Source organism: Orycteropus afer, unplaced genomic scaffold, assembly GCF_000298275.1.
Source record: "Orycteropus afer afer isolate SDZICR_OR568_19922 unplaced genomic scaffold, OryAfe1.0 scaffold00071, whole genome shotgun sequence".
NCBI classification, from domain to species: domain Eukaryota; kingdom Metazoa; phylum Chordata; class Mammalia; order Tubulidentata; family Orycteropodidae; genus Orycteropus; species Orycteropus afer.
In genome coordinates this window covers 10,963,574-10,983,002 of record NW_006921658.1, presented here as the reverse complement: position 1 = coordinate 10,983,002, position 19,429 = coordinate 10,963,574, and the positions used below count along the sequence as shown (strand labels likewise).

At 39.8% G+C, this 19,429-nt stretch overlaps 1 protein-coding gene across 1 annotated transcript in view; it reads right to left on the bottom strand.

The window, feature by feature from the left end:
* The window catches only part of LEF1 (lymphoid enhancer binding factor 1), a 167,272-nt gene that overhangs the window by 59,729 nt on the left and 88,114 nt on the right, over positions 1 to 19,429 (bottom strand). The window lies entirely within an intron of this gene.

The following is a 19,429-nucleotide window of genomic DNA, read 5'->3' as shown; positions in this document are numbered from 1 at the left end:
TGGCTAAGGAAATCGAGAATGTAAACAAGACCCAGGCAGGTTTAAGCTAATTAAGTGGATCATTTTTAAGAAGATCAACACATACACACAAAAAAAAGTAAAAAAGGTAATCTACACAATTATATACATACAAAAGATGTTTCTAATTTTATACTCATCTATTAGTTAAAGCAGTCTTGGATGATCTCTATTTGGAATCACTATAGCAAGAGTAAGGAGTAAGTTGTGAATTTAGGGGAAGAGAATAGAATGAATTTTGAGTATCCTCTAATTCACTACCTCAGACATGCCTTCACCATCATTAGTTTGGATTAGTGAGATTTTATTACAGACTAAAATATGTGTAAAATCAGTCTCTCTAGAAGCAAATACCCGTTATTTTTTAAAAAACTGAGGAAATACCCAAAAAACTGCATAATATAAACTGCTTAAAATGTAGGCATGTATCTGACACGAAACAAGGGCCCCAGTAACACGTGTGTATGATGCTTACACTATGACACACACTTATTTTCCACTGGCTACTTTTTACAACTTAGGTACAAAAAATATACCATTTCCAATGGGTTAGGACTGCCCTCACGAAAATTAGGGACAATTATCCTAGTAAGATTTTATTCTCTTTATAGCTACTAATACTTATTTCTCTTTACAACATACACCAGAGAGAAAATAGGAAAAGAAAAGAAAAGAAAAAGTCAAGGGGTAAAAAACACACACACACTTTTTTAGACAATGATGTAATTTCCATATTAGCTTCTCCTTGTTTTATAATTATCAGCTCCTCTCTAATGGCAAACTTGCATAGCTCGTATGGCCCTTGGCATTTATTAAGTAGAGCGCCATTATCAAAGCCACACAATTTTCCTCTATACACCTAAGCACGGATATCCATGCATATAAATGTGTAGAAGGTTAAAAAACGTTTTGATGCTTTTCAAGTGTTAATGATGCAGTACACCAGATACACAGAATGAGCTTTTTAAATAAAAGGAATTTAGAATGCTAGAGAAGGTGGGGGTGGGGTGGGGATGGGCATTCATTCATAATACAAACCCTTTCAAAAATGGAAACAAAAATCTCAACACCAAAATGCTAAAGTGAATGTATTTCAACTATACAGTAACTGTTTCGAGTTTCATTTCAGAAGTCTCTAAGAAACCTAACTGAAAAACCATCCACAAAGATAATTTCTTAGGGGAGTTATAAAGAGTAGCAGAAAAGAAATCTTCTGGAAATACATATATTTTGCATGCCGTTCTTGTTTCCAGAGCACCACCTTAAGGAACTTGCATTAGCAGGCAGTATCTTCTTAATGTCTGACCTATCCCTCCAGTCATATAGCTCAGAATCTGGTGCCATGAATTTTTGCTAAATTATGCTATCCTTGCTCTCCTCTTAATTTTACGGTTTTCAACACAGATTTGCTTTCCTGTGGGAAGGAGATAAGAAGCCGAGGATTTTAATTTAAGCTCTGGCCTTGTCTTATATTTTGCAAGATGGATAGCGAAAGCAGTACTAGTAGGTGTGTTAAAGCCAACAAGGATTATGTCCATTTTTGTGGCCAAATAATAAAAGCAATATGAAATCTCAATAATATGTATGAGCAGAATTCTAAGGGTTAGATTTTGCCTCTGCCAGCCATCTCCACCATGTACATAAATGGAACAAAGTAGATTGATTGCAACCTGCACTGAAGATGCTGAGCATGTCACCATCACAGGCAAGTGTCCTCAGCCCGAAATCTGTGGGACTCCTCCAACATCACGGGTTCTTGTCCTTTAATACTACCAGCTACACAAGATGAGAACCCTGACACTGCTACTTTGGCTAAGTTTTAAGGCAGATCACATAACCATTCTGACTTCTAGTCTTATAATCTCCAAACAACAACATGGTGCATTTTGGGGTGGGGAGGAAGGTATAATCAACTGCCTGAATCTCTATAGGCAAATTTATGTAACTACATTATGAATGCATAGATACACATTATATATGTGTGCATATGTGTACATTTATTAATGAAACCCCTAAAATGTGCCAACCACTATCCCAGGTACCAATAAACAACACAAAGTCCCTGTTCTCATCAGCTTACTTTCTAGGGGCCTGGAAGTGAGGATGGGGAGTGTAAGGGGAAAACAATAAACATGTACATTTTAAAAATGTAAATAAATATGTTAAGAAAGAAAGAAAAGAATCTGAAATAAGAGTGCCAAATACTATGAAGAAAATGAACCCGGGTGATAAGCCGCAGTGTATCTTATTATATGCCTTCAAATCACATTAAAGCTGTAAAAACCCAAAACTTTAATTAGTCCAACAGCCTTATTTTATGAGACAGGAAGGTGAGAAACAGAGGTCACCAGGGAAAAAGTGGTTAAGCCAGGACTATTGTCAGCAATTATAATAATATAACCCTGCTCACTACACAGTTCCATTAATACAGGGTCACTGCAATTATAATGGGAGTGGAATCTCTGAGCTGCCCCATACCATAGAATTGAGCAGTCAATACAGTCAATCTTTTATGGCTCTTACTCTGTGAGAGGTCCTGTGCACACAATACCTCATGTAATAGAACCTAGGTCTCCTAACTCCCACTCCAGTGCTTCTCCCATGCTACGTCTCACTGTAAATGGAGAAAAAATAAAAATCACTTGTATTCCTTTTCATGTGTTGGTAGAACCAAGTAAGCTGTAGCTTCCAGTGGAGAATCAATTACCAGGTATTCCCAATGTGTGTTCCTTTGTTTATTATTGCAGAAAGCCTACTAGGATGCATATTTATTCTGCCTTTATGAGATAGATACCTGGCAGCCTGCAATCATCACAAACTCTCCCCTCTTGCACAAAGAGGTTCAGTAACTTGTCCAAGCACAAGTTACTTAACACTGGTAACTTGTAAGTGACTTAAGTGGCTGAGCCAGGGCTTCAAACTGTGATACGCTGATTCCAAATACACATTCTTTAATCTCAGGCAGTGCATGGGTCAGGTGAGCAGAAGGAGCATAATGAAGATCGAAAAAGAACATATACTGGAAAAGGTGTAGAAAATATCAAGGGCCGATTCTGAAAGACAGCTCTCTCATTGCTCACAATGCTCACACAGGGCTACTCAGCAGGAATTTTGCAATCCTTTCCCAAACTTGAAAAACCACAATCAGGCCACCCTATTCACATCACACATAATTACAACACTTACCAAGTGCTTACTGTGTTGCCAAGCACTTTATCCTCATAACAACCTTTGAGGCAGGTACTATTATTATCCCCTTTTTATAGGTGAGGAAACTGAGACACAGAGAAGTTAAGCCACTTTCCCAAGGGCATACAGCTAGTAAGTGGCAAAGCCAGGCTTCAAATGAACAAAGTCTGGCTGGAACGCCATGTCTTTACACTGTACCATGCTGCCTCCCTGAAAAGCCAAGTCATAATATCTTGGACAGTGAGTGGACCACCTGGGCCACATCTGACAGTATGTGACATCCATGAAATGGCTGTGTCCCCATCCCAGGCATAGGAATCACATCAGACAAGGAGATATCTTAGGGGAAGCAGTTAGAGCGACAGAGACTCAACTGCAGCCGTTCTCTGCAGGACTGGAAAACATTCCAAGGAAGCCGGCTTGGCTGCCATCCAGGCTGGTCCCTGAAGGTAAGGACTTCTTTGGCATCATAGCCAATAAACCCACACCTCCTGTGGGCATGAAGTGGGTACCACTTAGGGGTTCTGAGAGCCACCCCCAAAGCAGCATTCCCAGAAATGACCCACTCACCACTGGCAGTAACTCAAGTTGTCAGCCTCCACAGAATGTGGTTCTGGGAAGGGCTAAAAAGAGGTTCAACTCCCTACTGGCTAAGGCTGCAGGCCTGCTGGTAAGTGGAGGAATTGTAGGGGATACCTGCTGGCATAGTAGCTAGTCCTCATTTTGCACATCTCCAGATTTCAACTAAAACCCAAAACACAGGATCCGGCTGTGCATAAAGGTCTCGCATTCCGTTTCAATTGGCTGTGCACTTTATCAGTAGTCCTCCTGGTAATAACTGAATCCAGGGGAGTTTTAACACTCTACCAACATACTGAAATGAGGAATTTCTCAACAGTTATGGTGGCGTTTTACTTTTTATTAAACTCTTAAAAGTCTGGTACTCATGAAATAGATAGTAGTCATGTAATTTAATACCATGTCTTCCTTTTCTTCTGAGAATCTGAGTTTCTCAAGCCTTCTCATAAAGAGGAGCACATTTAATTTACTCCAAAAGGATATGGTTATTATTCTCCATCAATTTCTTGTTAGTTGCGTTGTTAGATGATCTGAACTCATGGTGATCCTATGTGTCACAGAGTAGTACTGCTCCACAGGGTTTTCTCAGCTGTAATCTTACCAGGAGCCAATCGCCAGGCCTACATTCTTGGTACCACCCAGGGGGTTTGGCTGGATAGCATTTAAGTGCAAACAGTCTGCACTACCTAGGGACCTTACCTCCAAGTCAAACCAAACTCACTGACATTAAGTCGATTCAACTCATAGCGACCCCTCCTTCGGTTTCTGAGGTGTTATCTCTACAGAAGTAGATTGCTCAATCTTCTATCTGAGGTATGCCTAGACCTCTAAAATGACATTTAATACTGGAAATCTTTCCTAAAATACCCCAAATCTAAACTCCCGAGTCAGGGTTGATGAGACCTACCACTGGCTGTGATCCAACAGCACTTCTCAGATAATGACAGGCCCTAGGCTCTAAAGACTTCCCCAACAGGAACTGGAAAGTTCTAGAGTCTGCAAATAACAATTATTCCATGAGCCCAAGTCTGGAGGCAAAGGGATGGTCTAGAGACTTTCCGTACCACTGCATAACTAGAATATTTTCCTACAAGAGGAAGAAACTTACGTCAGAGGGGAAGGTAAAGGAGTTAACATAGACTGAGTGCCCCAGTAAGTGCACTTTTATACATTCTGGCACAAATTCACATAGGTGAGCATTATTACCCCATATTTATAGATTGGGACGCTGAGTCTTTTCAGATACAGTGCTAAATAATAATTAGTCAAGAGAGTGGTTGTGCCAACACTGGTTTGATATCCCTGCCCTTTCTGTACCACACCGCTCTGTTCTTAGCTCCTCTCTAGGCCTCTATTCCAAACCACTCTGCTAGGTGACTGTGGCCTGCCACAGATACTATGAAGAAGCCTCTGGATAGGAACTACTGACCATTTGGTAAAGACTGCTGTCACTGGCAGGACTGCAAACCAACAGCCAGAAAGAGGTGCTTAAAAAAATATCTACAGCACCCACTATGTGCCAAGGGCTCTATAAGGCAATTTCCATACATCACAACATTTAACTCTTTCATGACCCATGAGACATATAGTGCCCACTTACATTTTCCACCCCTAGAGTTTAGTGGGAAGCTGCTATCTCACTATCAGTGCATGCTGCCATCTGGTGGGGGCCTGTATAACTGCATGAATTTGGAGGAACAGGTGCATTCCACTAACCCAGGAGCAGAGACTTCCTGGGACATATGTGTCCCACTAATTGTATCAAAAATCCGTATTTCCTCCCCCAATTTTTTTTTTTCCATTTCATTCAAAATGCCTTCCATTACTGAAAACACATGGTTTCAACAAAGGCTTGAAAGCAGTAAATAATTTGGTCTTGAAGAGATAAACCCTGAAAATATACTTTAACTAGGTATTATGATTTCTGTTTTACCAAGAAGAAAACACTAAGGTTCTGCAAAGGTAAGAGATTTATAAAAGGTCACACAGTTATTTAAGTAATAGAGCTAGGATTTTAATGCAAGCCTGGGAGATTCCAAAGACCACAGCTTGTATTCCAACTATCCCAAACTGACATTCACGTCAGCCTTTAGGTGCCAAGTGGAAGAGACAACAAATAATTATATAGATTAATACTAAAGTGTGTGGGCACCAGAGGCACAAAGTTCCAATTCCAAACATTCAAGCAACACTAGTCTGGAGCTCTGGTGGTGCTGTGGTTACAGCACTGGGCTGCTAACCAAAAGGTTGGTGGGTCAAATCCACCAGCTGCTCTGTGGGAGAAAGAAGAGGCAGTCTGTTTCAACCATGGAAACCCTTATGGGGGGTCACTATGAATCAGAATCAAATCTGTGGCAGTGGGTTTGACACTTACATAATTCATATGATTTTCTGAAATCTCAATTTCCTCATGTGTAAAATGAACATAACAATACTTCACAGAATGAAGGTGAGGATTAATGAGCAAAGCAGGATCCATCTAACTCAGGTCTTGGCATATATGTGTTCAAAATATTTGTGGAATAGGTAAAAGAAAAAGAAAAAGCCAGTAGATGAACCAATCTACTCCAAAGCAGATATAGTTAAGTTTTACAATTTAAAAATATGTTTTCTTTCAGGAAAATTTCTCACCAAACTCTTCCTTCCCTACTCTGCCACCATTAAGTTTACTCTATGCCTGTAATCTAAGAACCTTCCGCTCATCACTGTTTGATGAATTCCCTACCATCCTTCAGGATCCATCACAAATGGCATCCCATGTTGAAGCATTAAACCATTCATAATTTTCTGCTATGGAGGTCACTATACCATACATATGCACACATGTTTTCTGAGTGCTTGCTTCATATACTCTTAGATTATAATTTAATAATACAACCTATGTTTACACATTTAGATCACCTTTATGTTCTTAAAATTGTTGAGGACCTCAATGAGCTTTTGTTTATTATATTAGAAATTAAATATTATATTAGAAATCAAAATGAGAAATAAAAAATATTTACTTTGAATAGTGGATACCAAGGATCACCAAAGTTTGCAAGCAGATAGCAGAAATGAAAAGAGCCTCACAAAAGAAATTACCCAGCCTAGACTCTGAGTCAGAAAATAAGTATCTGTTCTTTAAAGTAAAAAAAAAATATATATATATATGTATATATGTATGATGTATGTATGTATGTATGTATGTATGTAAGGAAGACTGGGCAATCTACTTCTGTAAAGATTTACTGCCTCGAAACCCAAAGGGAGATGCTTTGAGTCAAAATAGACTTGATGGCAGTAAGTTTGTTTTTGTTTTATATATATTATACACACACACACACACACACACACATATACATGTACGTTTACTTTAAAATGAATGCTATAACTCATTACATGCTAATACATATAACCTATTTTTATAAAAAAAAAACTGCCACTTCCTAAGCCAAAAAATTTAATATTAGTGGCATTGTTCTTAATTTTATTTTTTAAATTTTTAATTAAATAAATACTTTTTTCAAATATCTTTAGTGTGTGGTTTAATAGGAGACAACTGGATTATCATATCTGCTTTTGCATTCACTTCATTATGATAAGTTGTTTTGGTTGAAGAGTCCCTGGGTGGTTCAAATGGTTACATGCTTGACTACTAACCAAAGGTTGGTGGTTTGAAAACACCCAAAGGTTCCTTGGAAAATAGCCCTGGTGATCTCCTTGGGAAAGGCCTTAAAAATCCTATGAAACATGTCTAATCTACATACATGGGGTTGCCATGAGTCAGAATTGACTCAATGGCAACTATCAATAACATTTCATTATGGTGCATTGACTCAGTGGCAATTATCAATAACATTTCATTAAGGTGCATGAAGAAAATCCAGCTTCACATAGATATGTAGTTGGGAAAGAGAGAATTATCTTAATAGTGTTTTTTTTTTCTTCTTCTTCTTCTTTCCCCCAGATAACTGTGGCTCTTCTTTGATACTACACCAAAACTCAACAAGTGGTAGCTTCCTAAAGGTTAGTTGTAATATGGAATCTCAAACTGTATCATTAAATCCACTGGTCTACCTTGAACTTTCAATTTACTCATGTATGACTTTGAAGATTATGCATTTGTCATGTGGAAAGTACTATTTCACTTAGCTGGCATATTTCATTACAGAATACAAAAATCATATTTGTTAATATCATTATTGATCTCACTATAAAACCTTTAGGGATTTGGAAAACCAGAAAGCTCATAGTAGTAGATACAGGTTTCCTAAAACTCCAAGTTTTGCATGAAATCTCCAACTTCATCACTGGCAACAAATGCTGTCAGCTGTTTTCCTTGAAGTGACAGGTTCACTGCGCTCATTTCTGAGAAATGGTATTTGGAAATATCTGCCAAATACCAAAGTCTGAATAGCCATAGTTAGTTACATACTCAGGGATGAAGATTTAATAAAATTAATAATTTTTACAGCTTTATCAAACATATTTTAAGTGACACTGCCCTTCTTTTCTTTTTTTCCTGTGAGGGTGTTCTGGTGCAAAATGCAATGACTATTAGTACAATTTGGTGTTACTACTTTGATTCATATTAAGATACCAACAGTTTTACCCACCATTGCTTTTGCACCATGAATCCAAATGTCAACACAGTGAAAATAGCAAAGAATGTCTTAATGTTAACACAAAAACAGCTTTGACCATTTGGACCCCAAGAGGGTATGTCAGGGAGTCTCAGGGGTCTGCAGACAGCACTTTTAGAACTGCTACCTTAAAGTACATAAATAGTGGCTGATTATGAATGATTCAAGAGAGAAACTGATTTACAGTTTACAAATATGAAATGTATCCATGATGTACTAAACTATCCTTTCTGTTATTTGCTTGTATTCTAAATGTACAAATGAAGAGAAGCTTAAACAGGAAACAAACAAAAATAAGGTACACATACCATGTTAAATAATTTGAATTATTTTCTTCAAAGGAATTTTTGATGTACAGTAGCTGAGAATATGGATTTGTACTGATGCTACCCTCTGACTTCATTTTAATCGGATCCACACTCAATGCCCATGGAAAAGCTGTCAATAAATCAAATGACATATTGCATTGGGCAACAGACCTCTTTGATGCCACTTTGAGGACTAAGATGAGCCTGACCTAAGCCATAGTATTTTCAATAGCCTCATGTGCATGCAAAACCTAGACAATAAAATGAACACCAAATAAGAGAGGATGCCTTTGAATTATGGTGTTGGTGAAGACTAGTTGGTAGTCTACAGACTGTGAGAAGAATGGAAAAAATCTGTCTTGGAAGAAGTACAGCCAGGATGCTCAGTAGAAGCGAGGGTACCAAGACTGTGTCTCACAGACTTTGGACATGTTATCTGGAGGGACCATTCCCTGAAGAAGGACATAATGCTTGGTAAAGTAGAGGGACAGTGAAAAAGAGGAAGACCCTCAATGAGATGGAGTGACACAATAGATATAACAATGGGCTCAAACACAGCAAAGATTTTGAGGATCATTCAAGATCAGACACAGTGTTTCGTTCTGTTGTACATAGGGTCATTATGAGTCAGAACTGACTGGATGGCACCTAACAACAACAACAACAACCCTTTGATGCTAAGAAGCCTACTCAACTCCCTCAGGTAAACTCAGTCATAATCCGCTCTGTAGTTACAGCCCCTAGTATTTGACTCTTTTAGACATTTTCCACATTATATTGCTACTATTTGTTGGTGTCTTTTTCTACTAGAGGATGTGCCTTAGTGACTTATTCCCAGCTTGGAGCACAGGGTGTGGCAAAGAGTATTACATTCAAAATGTATTTCTGATGACTAACTGAATGAATTGTCTAATTATACTTTGGTCATGCTGTCAGAGTGGAAACCCTCAGTGAGATGGACTGACACAGTAGCTGCAATCATGGGCTCAAGCACGGCAAGGACCGTGAGGAAGGTACAGGACCAGGCAGTGCTTTGTTGTGCTGCACACAGGGTGGCTATGACTTGGAGCCAACTCAATGGCACCTAACAACAACAATCATCTGAATAAGGCTTTCAATACTAAGTCAAGCCCTTTCGATAAAGAATTAAGATCCTTACAGCTCTGGTGGTATAGTGGGGTTAAGGCATTTTCAGCTGCAAACCAAAAGGGCAACAGTTCGAATCCACCAGCTGCTCTGTGGGAGAAAGATGAAGCAGTCTGCTTCCATAAAGATTTATAGCCTTAGAAACCCTATGGGGCACTTCTACTGTGTCCTTTAGGGTAGAATCAACTTGATGGCAGTGGGTTATATTTAAGGAGCTCTGGGGTACAATGGTTAAGTGCTTGGCTGTTAACAAAAAGGTCAGTGTTTCAAACCCACTTCAGATGCTCCATGGGAGAAAGGCCTGGTGATCTGCTCCCGTAAAGATTACAGCCAAGGAAACCCTATGGGACTGTTCTACCCTGTCATACAGGGTTGCTGAGTCAAAACTGATTCAATAGCACACAGCAACAACATATTTAAAATAAGGATTCATCAATGTATTCATTTTTTTAATTGAAAATATCTGTCAAATATCAAAATCTGAATAACCACAGTCTATCAGTTCCATATTCAACGGTGATGTTTTAATAAAATTAATAAACTTTTTTGCTTCACTGAGAATATTCCTTTTTTCTTCCTGTGGTACAGAATACAACTGACTACCAGTACAATTTCTACTGCTGTGTAACAAATGCCACAGACTTAGCAGTTTACAACAACACGAATTTATTGTCTCACAGTTTCCATGGGGCAGGATTCACCACTGTGAGTGAATTCATATCCTGTTCAGGGCATCACAAGATAATTGGCTGGGGCAAGTTCCTGTCTGGAGGCTCCAGGGAGAAATCTGCTTGCAAGGTCATGTTTTGTTGTTGGTAGAATTTAGTCGCCATTTCCTTGCTGGCTGTCAGCTAAGAGCTGCTCTCAGCTTCTAGAGGCTACCCGACACTCTTTAATATGTAGTCTCCTCCATCTCGAAGCCAGCAATGGCACATCAAATCTTTCTTATGCTTTGAGTCTCTGACTTCCACTTTAAGGACCAGCGTTTAGGGGAGAAACTCTCTGCTTTAAAGGGGTCATGTGACTAGTCCGGCCCACCCTGATAATTTCCTTTTCCTAAACTCAACAGTGAGAGTTGGGGAGGGAAAAGAGGGGAGCAGCTATGATCATATCAGAAGGTCAGAGGGAAACTATCATCTCTTAAAACAAAGATAATCCACTTAACTTTTTTGGGGGTTTTTTCCCCTCCCTTTTTCAAAGATATCATTAATTAATCTTTTGCAGATAAGAATGACGTGCCATTACAAACATTATCACTGGTGTTATCTTCATTCTGTTTACATTATATAGTTCTGAGGGTTAGTTTTGGAGTTCTCTCTTCCTCTCCCTCCTCTGCTTTTTCTTTTAATACAGAGACTATCACTTCAAGACTGTGTATTCACATGCTGCAGAGTTGATGAGAGTTACAGTCCACAGGGGTAGGAACAAGAGGAAGGATTAGCACACCTTCCTCTCCCCTCCTCCTAAGATGGGGGAGATCAGTGAGAATTACAGACAAGTAAAGTTCCAAATTAACTACGTGGGATTTAAGGGATTTAAATGGGCGACTGAACAGAGTCGAGGGTCCAAATAAATTTATTTTGAAGAAAATTTTAAAAAAGGGCTTTGGTTCTATCTCCAAATTTAACAATCAACATGCTCGATTTTGCCCAATCATTAGCCTTTTAAGCAATTTTTTAGAAAAATCATCACTTTACATTTAAGTACAACTTTTCTATTATAAGATTTTGTAAAACCTTAAGCTTTATTAATTATCTGATTCTAGGGTGACTAAGAAAACCCCACTGCCATTGAGTTGATTCTGTCTCATAGTGACCCTGTAGAACAGAGTAGCACTGCCTCATAGGATTTTTAAGGCTGTAATCTCTACAGAAGCAGATTGCCGCATACTTCTCCCATGGAGTGACTAGTAGGTTTGAACTGCCAACTTTCTGGTTAGCAGCCTAATGCCTTAATCACTGCATCACCAGGACTCCTGAGAGTGACTAAAGAGTCTTATAATCATCTTAACATTCCTGAGTCACTAATAATGCACAAGATGCTTTATGAAATAAGGATCCCCAAACCAAATTCCCTACCATCCAGTTGATTCCAACTTATGGTGACCCTTCAGGACTTAGTAGAACTACCCCCATAGGGTTTCCAAGGCTATAAATCTTCATGGAAACACACTGCTACATCTTTCTTCTATGAAGCAGCTGATGGGTTTGAACTGCTAACCTCTAGTTAGCAGCTAAGTGCTTTAACCACTGGGTCACTGTGGCTCCTGAAATAAGGATAGAAGGGAAATACATCAAAGAAAAGTAATTAAAAAGAGAGGTGGTTTAGGTGACAATAGTTCAAATCTGGAATGATGAGTGAGAAAAATAGGAGATGGAATATTCACTGAATATTTACTATATGTAGAACTATGAACAATGCTTTTATATTTGTGATCAATTTATTTCCCCATTCTCAAATGATGAACCAGGCTCAGAAAGCTTAAGTTTTAACCAAGGTCACACAGACCAGCCTGTCAATGGTAGACTCAAAAAACTCACTGCTATCAAGTTGATTCTGACTCACAGCAATGCCCATTTGGTTTCCAAGACTGTAAATCTTTACAGAAGCAAACTGCCTCATCTTTCTGCCATGGAGCAGCTGCTGGGTTTGAACCACTGACCTTTTGGTTAGCAGCCAAATGCCTTAACCACTGTGCCATCAGACCTCCTCCTGTAAATGGTAGAAGTGGGATTAAATACAGATTTGTTTTACCCCTAACAGTTCAACTTTTTTCATTGTGACCCACTGAAAAGAAATGGCAACAAAGGAAAATAAAGGGGACCAACACTTTTCAGTAACTGAAGTCTGTAAATAGAGACTGGAAGCAAGGTTAGAAGCTGAGAGAAGATCAGAGTGAAAGGGAAAATGACTTCTAATTAGGTAAAGTTGCAACATACTATTATTTGATTGATTTCACAACATCTTCTCCACACCCCTAAATCCTCTAAGTGCTATATTTATTTATTTTTCATATTAAAGCTACTTAAGGGATTGTTCTTTGACAATTATTCAAGATAAACAAAAAACAAAACATGTTTCAGATTTACTGTGTTAGTGTAAATACCATGAGTAAGGCGATTTATTGTAGCTAGTTCAGAGGCTGAATAAAAAGGATGAAGAGTGAGTGAAAGAAAGGCTCAGACTAGTAGCAAAGTTCAACAAGACAGAAAATAACAAATGCTGGCAAGGATGTTGAGAGATTGGGACACTGCTGGCGGAACTGTAAAATGGTACAACCACTGTGGAAAGCAGTATGGCGATTCCTTAAAAAGTTGGAATTAGAAATACCACTGGACCCAGTCATTCCATTACTAGGTATGTATCCTAAAGAAGTGAGAGCCATGACAAGAACAGACATGCACACCCATGTTCATCGCAGCATTATTAACAATAGCCAAAAGATGGAAACAGCCTAGGTGTCCATCAACTGAGGAATGAATATCCAAACTATGGTACATACACACAATGGAATACTATGCAACCCTAAAGAATAACCTAGAATCTGCAAAACAATGCATAACATGGATGAACTTGGAGGACATTATGCTGAGTAAAATAAGTCAATCACAAAACGACAAATATTGTGTTAGTCAGCTATTGTAAAAGTCAAGGAAAGGTTTATATATGGAAGGAAAATTTCTTTGCTGGTTACCAGGGGTGGGAGGGGAGGGGAGGGAACACTGTTAGATAGGTAGAGATAAGTATTGATTTGGGTGAAGAGAAGGGCAATGAACCAATTGTGAGTGATCAACATGGTGGCACTGAGGAAGGGGAAGACACGGAGAGGTACATGGGAGGTACAGACAACAAAGATGAACCCTTGTGCACATACAGTACTGTGTTGTCAGTGAAGGCAAACATGGGTATATGGGTGCACAGATGGGTGGGACAGGCTGAACTATTATTAGGTATGTCTATGAAGCAGGGAGTGTACCCAAGACCATGTATAGGGTTGGCAGACAATGGTCCTATAAGTTTATTTGTATGATCTGAATTCCCAGGTATATAGTAGAGCTGACAAGGGACAAGTTTATAGTCACTTCTTGGTCACAGCCAGCTACCCAGAAGACTAAGTAGTTGAACCAGTGGGCTCGGGACCACAGTCACAGGGGACATCAAGCTCAATTGGCATAACATACTACAGAAAACATCATTCCACCTCCTACTTTGGTGAGTAGCAACTGGGATCTTAAAAGCTTGCAAACAGCCACCTATATGCAACGATGGGCCTCTCCTCATCCAAAGCAAAGAAGAATGAAGAAAACCGAAGATTCATGGAGACAATTAGTCCAAGCGACTGGTACACCATGTGATCTGCAGCCTATATGACTACGAGACCAGAAGAACTAAATGGTGCCTGGCTACCATGGTCAACCACTCAGAGGGGGATCTCTGTAGATCCTGGATAGAGAGGGAGAACAATGTGGAACAAAACTCAAAATCATTTGGGGGAAGAAAAAAAACAGGGACCAGGTTTGCTGGTGTTATAGAGCCTGGTGGAACCACTGAGACATGGCCCCTAGCTGCCCTTCAGGTCTGGAATTGAACCCACACCTGTGGCTTCCAGCCAAACAAAAGACAGGCATATGAGTTGAACATTTACCTGAGGTAGATATACTCCTTGGAGAGAACAATCACGGGAGAAAGAAGGGCTGTTTATGCACAAGGAGACAGCTCAGGGGGCAGTGCATGGAGGGATGGACACAGGGAAGTGGTAACTATGGGGAGGAAGTGGGAGGGGAGCTGTTGCGTTGTGGTAAATGGTAGTCACTGTCATGAGACAAAGTATATGTGACCTGCTGTATGGAAGGTGAATTTGCTCTGTAAATTTTCACCCAAATCACAATTAAAAAGAAAAAGAAAAAAAAAAAATGTTCAGTAGGTTCTATAGAGCTAGGATAAGGAGGAAGACCTGCCTGGCCACTAGTTATAAGAAGGTAGAAATTTTATAGAGTGCATATGCCCATGTAAAATTGTACAGTGAAAGGACATGAGGTAGAGAAAGATGCCATTGGTCCATAACCTTTTCTGGATCACAGACACTGAAAATCTTACACTCAAATACAATCAACCTCAATGGACTAAGGGGCAACAGGGTGGTACAGGGAGGGCAAGTAACAAATTGGTTCACAAAAAGCAAAAACAAAAACACAATCGCTGTTGAATCAATTCCAACTCACAGCAAACGTATAGGATGGAGTAGAATTGCCCCACACAGGGTTTCCAAGGCTGCAATCTTTTTGGAAGCATACTGCCAGATCTCCCTCCAATGGAGAGTCTGGTGGGTTTGGCCCAACAACCTTTTTTGGTCGCAGTTGAGCACTGTAACCAACGGTACCACCAGAGCTCCTTACCAATTCCCCAGGGGTGAGGTATTCAGAGAGAGGGGGAGTTTCTCCACTGCTACTACAGTTTGACCTCTCTATGACCCTCTTTTTCAAAGAGTTGGAAAGTCTCTCAGGGTGTTCGGAATGCCCAGCGGGAAAATGATAAAGTCTGGGACCTTGAGAAGATGGCAGACTCTAGCTTCAGTGAGGTAGGGGTGCTAGGTGGAGCCTGCACGTGGCTGAGGCCAGGAAAATTCCATTGCTACCCAGCTGGGGCATTTGTTTATGCATTCAGACTGCAAATAGATGGCACAAAATTCAATGTGGGCAAAGCCAACAGACTTAAATTTAATTATTTCATCTTGTAAAATAGTCCCTTATACCTGACTTAAAGTAACTACAATAAGCACTTTCCTTATTTTAGCTTAAATACAATTGAATTTTAAGAGTGAGTATTGTCTTAGCTATCTAGTGCTACTATAACAGAAATGCCACCAGTGGATAGCTTTAACAGAAATTTATTCTCCCACACTTTAGGAGGCTGGAAGTCTGAAATCAGGGCACTAGCTCTAGGGGAAGGCTTTCACTCTCTGTCAACACTGGGAGAAGGTCCTTATCTTGTTTCAGTATCTGTGGGTCCAGTGTTCTTTGGAGATCTTTATGTGTCTCGCCATCCATCTTCTCCTGCGTCTAGGATGTTCTCAGCTCAGAGCTCCAGGTCCAAAGGACACACTCTGCTCCTGGCTTTTCCTTCTTGGTAGCAGTCCCTCTTTCTTGGCTCCTTTCTTTCTCCTTTTATCTCTTGTAAGATAAAAGGTGTGGCTCAAGCCAGGGTATGACTTGAATAAGGGTCTGGCTTGAGTAAGAGTAGGACTAGAATAAGAGTGTGACTGTTGTAAGGCTGATTTATCCCACACTAATCTGTCTCATTAACATACAGAGGTTAGAATTTACAACACATAAAATGGAGGATCATCACACCAGATCACAAAATGGAAGACAACCACACGATACTGGGAATCATGGCCTAACTGAGTTGACACATATTTTGGGGGGAGACAGTTCAATCCACAACAGGTATGAAGCACTGAGAGAACAGTAGTAAGACAGTTTATATGCCAATTTTGTCCCACTAAACCTTTCCCAATTTTAAAAGTGCCAGATGTGTAAAACATTCTCCGATTAAAACTGGATGTTTTAGTAACTGAAAAGAGTAACATTTAAGCCTGTGAGGGTCCTCATTTTTCTACAGAATTTGCTGAAGAGCCTACAATATGACCAACCAGCCACTCCAAAGGAGACAAGACCTGGTGATTTGACCTTGTGGTAGTTAGGATTATGTGTCCACTTGGGTGGGCCTGGTTGAGTGGCTGGGCAACTGGATGTAGTACTCCCCATGATGAGACTGGTAATCAACTCCATGGTGGAATCTACAATGAGCAGCTGAAATATAGAGGAAAAAAACACACCAAATGAATTATTTGGGGTCCAGCTACTTGATAGTTAGATTAGGACTAAAATTGTAATTGAGAGCTAAAAGTTTACCAAGAAACTCAAATTATTTTCTATGAATGTTTAAATGTGGTCTTCTTATACAATAAGCAGTACAGCTTTGCCAGAGTTGTGCTGTCCAATAGCTACCTAAATGAGATGTGCTTTACGTGTAACCTACACAATGGATTTCAAACACTTACTATGAAAACAAGAAGCCCTGGTTAACAAGAAGCCAGATTAAGTGCCTGGCAGCTCGCAAACGTTTGCAATATGACCAACCAGCCACTCCAAAGGAGCAAAGACCTGGTGATTTGCTCTCTGTGGTAGTTAGGGTTATGTGTCAACTTGGGTGGGCCTGGTTTTGAGCGGCTGGGCAACTGGATATAGTATTCCCCATGATGAGACTGGTAATCAACTCCATGGTGGAATCTACTGGGAGCAGCTGAAGAGCTGCCTTAGGGATGTGGTCGGCTCCCAGTACATAAGGAGAAGCTTTAGCAATGGTCTATAGGTTTCAGCACACTTGAATCCTGCATGTAGCCTATTCGTTATTCAGCAGCCTGCTGTATTGTCTGCCGATCTTGGGACTCTTAATGGACTTGAATCAATGGCCTGCCATGTGATTTGGTAATATCGGGACTGTGCTTTTTTACTTGTCAACCCTGAGTTTGTCAGTCTCAGCAGCTAGCAGCTGCCTAGTGAAGAAAGCCTCCAGCTTCAGTGGGCCAGGAGCAAAGAGGCAGAACTGAAGCCCAAGGTCAAGGAAATTTCACCCAAACCCTAGAGCCTGGCAATTGGAACTCAGACTTCTAGCCTCCAAAATTATAATAAACTCTTGTTTGTTAAAATCATCCATTTGTAATATATTTTCTTTTAGAGCAGCATGAAGTAACCAGAACACTCCCAAAAGATTACAATCTAGGAAACCCTATGGGGCAGTTATACTTTGTCATATGGGGTCAGTGTGAGTTGGAATTGACTCAAGGGCACACGACAAGAACACAATATGAAAAAAGGAATATACGTTAATTTATGTATGTATTACTTCTATAACATATTTGAATGATGATGTTGGCAAAGAATACTGACTAAGGCATGGACTGCTAGAAGAACAAACAAATCAGTCTTGGAAGAAGTGCAGCCAGAATGCTACTTAGAAGGAAGGATGGTGAGCTTTGTCTCACATACTTTGGACATGTCAACAGAAGGGACCAATCCCTGAAGAAGGACATGATGCTTGGTAGAGGGTCAGTGTAAACGAGTAAAGCCCTCAATGAGATGGACTGACACAGTGCCTTCAACAACATGCTCAAACACAGAAACAACCATGAGGATGGCAGAGGTCCAGGCGGTGTTTTATTCTGTTGTGCACAGGATCACTGTGAGTTGGAAACAACTCAATGGCACCCAACATAACAACATACTGAAACAATAATGTTCTGGATATATTAAGTTAAATAAAATTATGACTACAATTAATTTAACCTGTTTCATTTTACTTTTTTTACATGGCTGCTAGAAGATTTAAAATTACCTATGTGGCTTGTATTTGTGACTCATGTCTTTTATTCTCAGGTAGCTCTGCTTTAAAGTTTAAATATGTCAGTGTAGGATTGCCCCTTTCCCTCTTAAACCTCAGTCTGACTTGAACAAGAGAAAGTAGAGCTATTTGTTAACAAAAATTACCCTTCTGGATGAGGACACCAGAGATCAGAAAAAGTTAAGTGACTTGTCTAAGATCATAGGTTTCTAAATGGCAGAACTTGGCATTATACACTGATTTCAATATACCATAAAAACTAACCAGTTGCCACTGAGTTGGCTCTGACTTAAATCGACCCCATGTGTGTCACGGTATAACTGTCCGTAAGGTTTCAATGGCTGATTTTTTAGAAGCTGATTGCCAGGCGTTTCTTCCAAGGCATTTCTGGGTGGATTTTAACCGTCAATGTTTTAGTAAGCGGCCACACACGTTAACTGTTTGTACCACTGAGGGACTCCTCAATATGAACCAAGTCAGTATATTTAAAACAAAACACTTCATATGGTATGTAGTATAGAACCATAGCATTATATTTATGGTATGAAAAAATTATTCACTATCTTTCTTCTTCAGGTTAAAGTGATCTTTATAAATAAATTGTTTGTTGCACAGTTGTTACAGGTAACTTAACTTACCAGTCAGCTCAGATTATTCTTTAAAATACCTAATACACATTTTAACATTCATTACAAGTTACTAATTAATTTATTCCTTGATACATAACCATCTTTTCCATTTCACATCACAGCACACTATCTGGAAACAAAGCAGAGTTTATCTGGAGTAAACTTGCTACTATAGAAATCACAATTCATGGGATATACTTATATGAGTCAAGAAAAAGAATATTTTGCTTTGGATTTAAAAATAAATCCTGAAATGAGATGGAAAACATGGCAAAGAAAGTTTTGTTGTTGTTGTTAAGGCCGTCGAGTCGTTTCCGACTCATAGCGACCCCATGCACAGCAGAACGAAACACTGCCCGATCCCATGCCAGGCCCACAATCCTTGCTATACTTGAGCACATCATTGCAGCCACCGTGTCAATCCATCTCGTTGAAGGCCTCCCCTTCTTTCGTCGACCCTCCACCCTACCAAGCATGACATCCTTCTCCAGGGAATGGTCCCTTCTGACAACATGATCAAAATAGGTGAGAC